The 6,050-nt window shown below is 45.9% G+C and overlaps 1 pseudogene; it reads right to left on the bottom strand.

Annotated features, from left to right (window-relative positions):
- Positions 1 to 643: 643 nt before the first annotated feature.
- Positions 644 to 1,428, bottom strand: LOC101035982 (large ribosomal subunit protein eL8 pseudogene; annotated as a pseudogene).
- Positions 1,429 to 6,050: the final 4,622 nt, after the last annotated feature.

Below are 6,050 nucleotides of genomic sequence, written 5' to 3'. Positions count from 1 at the left end.
ATCTGGGTTTTGATTTTGCTTTTTGCTTTTGTTTTCTTTTCTCTCTTTGGTGCCGTGCACAGCGATGGCATCTTGCGCTGCCACACTCCCAGCAGATTGTTACACAATGAACAATACATTGCCATTCATTCAGTCATAATGAGCAGATTCGGCACAAGGGTGTGACGGAGGCATATGGCTTCATGACAAGAGCTCTTGGGTCACTGAGGTTATTTTAACAGATGGCAGTGGAATCTACTAAACGTGGGCTTTATTGGCTGATGTCTCAGTGATTCCATCTCCAAGTGTGGAGATGCCCTCTGGTGGTGCCTCAGATGCGCCACAGTATGAATGACTGCCTCATTTGGCAGTCACTCACCTGCCTCTGTATATCTCACATGGCGTTCCTCCCCAGGTGGATGTGGTTCTCCATGACAGTGAAGAGTAAGGAAGACACAGCATGGCAGAAGGACAGGATAAACTAGGCTGGGGTAGCAACCCAACCCTGAATGCTCAGTGCCTTAATGCTGTGAAGGTTTGGTTCTCATTTATGCTGATGTTCCTGGTCAGAGGGTTCACCAGAGCAACTCTTCTCTTACTTATTTGAAGGACAATTTGTATTGTTTTAATTATTTTTATGTACAGAAAACTCAACAATGTACATTTAACCCAGTTTCATGGCAAGTTCTTTAGCCTTTGCCTTTTCGAGCTTGGTGATGCGAGCTACAGACTTGGGACCCAGTACACTGCCTCCCCAGTGACGGTGGATCTCATTGCATCTGTCGTTGTAATTGGTCCTGATGGATTCCACCAGCTTAGCCAAAGCGCCTTTGTCTTCCGAGTTCACCTGTGTGAAGGTGACAGTGGCACAGGTCTTCCTGTGGACTAGACGTCCCAGTCTTGCTTTCCCCTTGACAATGCAGTAAGGGACTCCCATTTTACAACAGGGCAGGCAAGAAGACAGCCAGCTCGATGGGTTCCACGTCGTGTGCAGTCACCACCAGCTGAGCTTTCGTGTTCTTCACCAAGGTGGTGATGGTCTTAACTCCTGCTCGAAGGACAGGTGGTCTCTTAGTGGGGACGTCCCCTTTGCTAGCTGCTTTCTTCTCGGCCCAGGCCAACAACAGCCTCTGCTTCTGTGTCTGGTCTGTACTTGTGGGCCAGCTTACGCAGCTGAGTAGCTGGCGGTCCAGGGCCTGGGTGAACCGGTTAATGGCAGGAGGCACTTTCAGCCGCTCATAGAGGCTGGTTCTCTGCAGCTGCAACCTGATATAGCGGGGCCATTTCACAAAGTGGGTGAGGTCTCTGTTGGGCTGGATATCCTGTCCAGTGCCAAAATTCTTAGGCCTTTTCTCAAACGGGATTCACCACTTTCTTGGCCTCCTGCTTCTTCACGACAGCAGGGGCCAGAGCCACCTTCTTCCCCTTAGACTCCTTTCCTTTCGGCATCTTGGGCAGTGGGAGGAGAGCTTATTTTTTTTATTATTTATTTATTTAGACATGGGGCTTCACCACGTTGGTCAGTATGGTCTCAAACTCCTGATCTGCCCGCCTTGGCCTCCCAAAGTGCTGGGATTACAGGCGTGAGCCACTGCATCCAGCCCAGAGCATCCCTTCTCTAAGCAGCAAATTCAGGGATCAGAGCTTCTCCCATCCTGTACATCTGCCATCTTGGAACCTTTATTTTCAGCTGTGCAGATGAAGAGAAGGCCAGCCTGAGAGACTATGAGAGGTGCTTTATGCAAGGGAGGACTGGGAAATATAGTTTTCTTTTGTATGAAAAAATGCAATAGTTTGACCAATACCTAAAATTATCACATAGAATCTGCCATGATCATTAGTCATCATTTAGCCAACCAAGAAAGTCAAATAACTTTCTTGAATTGGTGCCACGGCTCATGCCTGTAATCCCAGCACTTTGGGAGGCCAAGGTGAGAGGATTGCTTGAGCCCAGGAGTTCAAGGCCAGCCTGGACAACATAGTGAGATCCCCTCACCACTTAAAAATAAATAAATAAATTCCTGTAAATATTTCATTTTTCCACTTCAACTTCAACTTGCTGAATTGTATAAAATTCCTTTTTTTTTTTTTTTTTTGAAACGGAGTTTTGCTCTTGTTACCCAGGCTGGAGTGCAATGGCGCCATCTCGGCTCACCGCAACCTCCGCCTCCTGGGTTCAGGCAATTCTCCTGCCTCAGCCTCCTGAGTAGCAGGGATTACAGGCACGTGCCACTGTGCCCAGCTAGTTTTTTGTATTTTTAGTAGAGACGGGGTTTCACCATGTTGACCAGGATGGTCTCGATCTCTTGACCTCGTGATCCACCCGCCTCAGCCTCCCAAAGTGCTGGGATTACAGGCTTGAGCCACCGAGCCCGGCTGTATAAAATTCCTAACGAGAAGAAGAAATGAAATAAAACTTTTCATAGGCGAGTGTTGAACAATGAGAGCACATGGACACAGGGAGGGGAGTTTAACACACTGGGGTCTGTGGCAGGGGGAATAGGGGAGGGACAGCCAGGGGCGAGGAGTTGGGGAGGGATAACAGGAGGAGAAATGCCAGATATAGGTATATAGGTGATGGGCAGGAAGGTAGCAAACCACACTGCCATGTGTGTACCTATGCAACAATCTTAGAGGTTCTTCATATGTACCCCAAAACCTAAAATGCAAAAAAAAAAAAAAAAAGAAATTCATTTTATTTATTTATTTTTTTTTTTGAGACAGAGTTTCGCTCTTGTTACCCAGACTGGAGTGCAATGGCGCGATCTCGGCTCACCACAACCTCCGCCTCCTGGGTTCAGGCAATTCTCCTGCCTCAGCCTCCCGAGTAGCTGGGATTACAAGCACGTGCCACCACGCCCAGCTAATTTTTTGTATTTTTAGTAGAGACGGGGTTTCACCATATTGACCAGGATGGTCTCGATCTCTTGACCTCGTGATCCACCCGTCTCGGCCTCCCAAAGTGCTGGGATTACAGGCTTGAGCCACTGCGCCCGGCCAAAAAAAAGAAATTCTGATTTATTCAGGTTAAAAAAAAAAAGAAAACTTTAATATTCTGATGACATTAAAAACATTTTAATCCACATAAGCATTTTAATCTATATAAGATTTCTTGCAATACTTTTTTTCTTTCATTTTTTTTTTTAAGAGGCAGGGGTCTCAGTACGTTGCCCAGGCTAGTCTCAAACTTCTGTGCTCCTGTGATCCTGTAGCTTCAGTATCCTAAAGTGCTAGGGTTATAGGCATGAGCCACTGTGCTTGGCTGATTTCCTAGAATATCTCTTAACCTGGGAGAATATTCTAATTATAGACCACCCTCCATAGATGGAAGAATACTGACCCTACCACCCCTACCCCACCACTCCCACCTTTAGATTTGAGCACATGTTATAATTACAACCTACACCTGCTTGTAGAGCTGTGCTGCTTCAGAGCTGCAAAACCTGAATCCTCCCATACACAACAGAGAGCATTAAACTAGGGCAATGTTTCCAAGTTTTCAGCAGATATTAATCTTTGTGATTCAGAAATGAGAGATCACACCTGCAATCCTAGCACTTTGGGAGGCTGATGTGGTTGGATCACTTGAGGCCAGGAATTCGAGACAACATAGTGAAACACAGTTACTATTAAAAATACAAGAAAATTTGCTGGGTGTTGTGGCATGTGCCTGTGGTCCTAGCTACTCAGGAGGCTGAGGCAGAACAATCGTTTGAACCTGGGAGGCAGAGGTTGCAGTGAGCTGAGATTGTGCCATTTCACCCCAGCCTGGGCAACAGAGCAAGATTCCATCTCAAAACAAACAAACAGGCCGGGCGCGGTGGCTCAAGCCTGTAATCCCAGCACTTTGGGAGGCCGAGGCGGGTGGATCACGAGGTCAAGAGATCGAGACCATCCTGATCAACATGGTGAAAACCTGCCTCTACTAAAAGATACAAATAATTTAGCTGGGCATGGTGGCACGTGCCTGTAATCCCAGCTACTCAGGAGGCTGAGGCAGGAGAATTGCCTGAACCCAGGAGGCGGAGGTTGCGGTGAGCCGAGATCGTGCCATTGCACTCCAGCCTGGGTAACAAGAGCGAAATTCCGTCTCAAAAAAAAAAAAAAATATATATATATATATATATATATTTATTTATTTATTTATATTCACAAATATATACATTAAGATAAGATACTTTGGATATTACATCAATCTTTTTATTTTTAAAATAAACTTTTAAAGTTATAATTAACAAGGAAGAATAAATTCTGGCATCCCATTGTTGCAGTAGGGTGGCTGTAGCCAATAATAAGGTATTATATATCTCAAAATAGCTAGAAGAGAGGATTTTGTATGTTCCTACCACAAAAAAATTCATGTTTGAGGTGATGGATTTACTAATTACTCTGATTTTGTTATTACAATATGTATACATGTATCACGACATCACATTTTTACACTATAAATATGTATAATTATTACATGTCAATTAAAATTAAAAATTAAAAAAAAAAACAAACACCGTTCTACTTGCTATGGACTAAATTGTGTCCCTTCAAAATTCTCTGTTGAAGCCCTAACCACCAATGTGATGGTATTTGGTTTTGATTTTTTTTGAGATAGAGTCTTGCTCTCTCTGTCACCCAGGCTGGAGGGCAGTGGCACAATCTTGGCTCACTGCAGCCTCCACCTCAGGGGTTCAAGCAACTCTCCTACCTCAGCCTCCGAAGTAGCGGGGACTACAGGTACCCGCCACCACCCCTGGCTCATTTTTATATTTTTAATACAGATGGGGTTTCACCATGTTGGCCAGGCTGGTCTCAAACTCCTGACCTCAAGTGATCTGCCCGCCTCAGCCTCCCAAAGTGCTGGGATTACAGGTGTGAGCCACCTTACCCGGACTTTTTTTTTTTCTCCACATTTTATTTTGAGTTCTGGGGTATATGGGCAGGATGTGCAGGTTTGTTACATAGGTAAGTGTGTAAACGTATACCATGTGGTGCTTTCCTGCACAGATCACCGCATCACCTAGATGTGAAGCCTAGCATCCATTAGCTACTCTCACTGATGCTCTACCTCCTCCCACTCCCCAGAGGCCCCAGTGTGTTGTTTCCCCTATGTGTTGATGTGCTCTCATCATTTAGCTTTCACTTTATAAGTGAGAATATACAATGTTTGGTTTTCTGTTCCTGGGTTAGTTTGTTGAGGATAACGGCTTTCAACTCCGTCCATGTCCCTGCAAAGGACATAATCTCGTTCCTTTTTTGTTTCCTTTTTTTTTTTTTTTTTTTTTGAGACCGAGTTTCGTTCTTGTTACCCAGGCTGGAGTGCAATGGTGCGATCTCGGCTCAACGCAACCTCCGCCTCCTGGGTTCAGGCAATTCTCCTGCCTCAGCCTCCTGAGTAGCTGGGATTACAGGCATGCACCACCATGCCCAGCTGATTTTTTGTATTTTTATTAGAGACGGGGTTTCACCATGTTGCCCAGGATGGTCTCGATCTCTTGACCTCGTGATCCACCCACCTCGGCCTCCCAAAGTGCAGGGACTACAGGCTTGAGCCACCACACCTGGCCCCTTTTTTTCCTTTTTTTAAGAGAAAGAACCTTCCTCTGTCGCCAAGGCTGGAGTGCAATGGCATGATCATAGCTCATGGCAGCCTCAACTTCCTGGACTCAGGCTATCCTACCACTTCAGCCTCCTGAAGAACAATAATTTAATTGTCTGGACAATTTTACCCTTCACCTCCAGGGCCTAAGCAACACAGAAGTAAACTGAGGAAAGAAGGGCTTTGGTGGAGATGCTTCTGGAGTTCCTTTTCCCATTCAGAACCTGATGGTACGAACAGGATCTGTGCTGACCCATCTCTGCCACTTTCAGGTATATGTAAAGCCACAGGGACCTGCTTGGGCTTGAGCTTTCCCAGCTGGGAAATTGGTATAGTAAAACATTAGCCCAAAGGAGAGAACCTTTTCTCCGTAGAATGGGAATTGCAGCGGGGGGAGTTGGGAGCGTGAAGAAGAAAGAGGCCGGGCGCAGTGGCTCACGCCTGTAATCCCAGCACTTTGGGAGGCCAAGGCCCGTGGATC

This window comes from Saimiri boliviensis, chromosome 7, assembly GCF_048565385.1.
Source record: "Saimiri boliviensis isolate mSaiBol1 chromosome 7, mSaiBol1.pri, whole genome shotgun sequence".
Classification (NCBI taxonomy): domain Eukaryota; kingdom Metazoa; phylum Chordata; class Mammalia; order Primates; family Cebidae; genus Saimiri; species Saimiri boliviensis.
The sequence above is the reverse complement of the archived record's forward strand: the minus strand, read 5'-3'. Positions and strand labels throughout refer to the sequence as shown.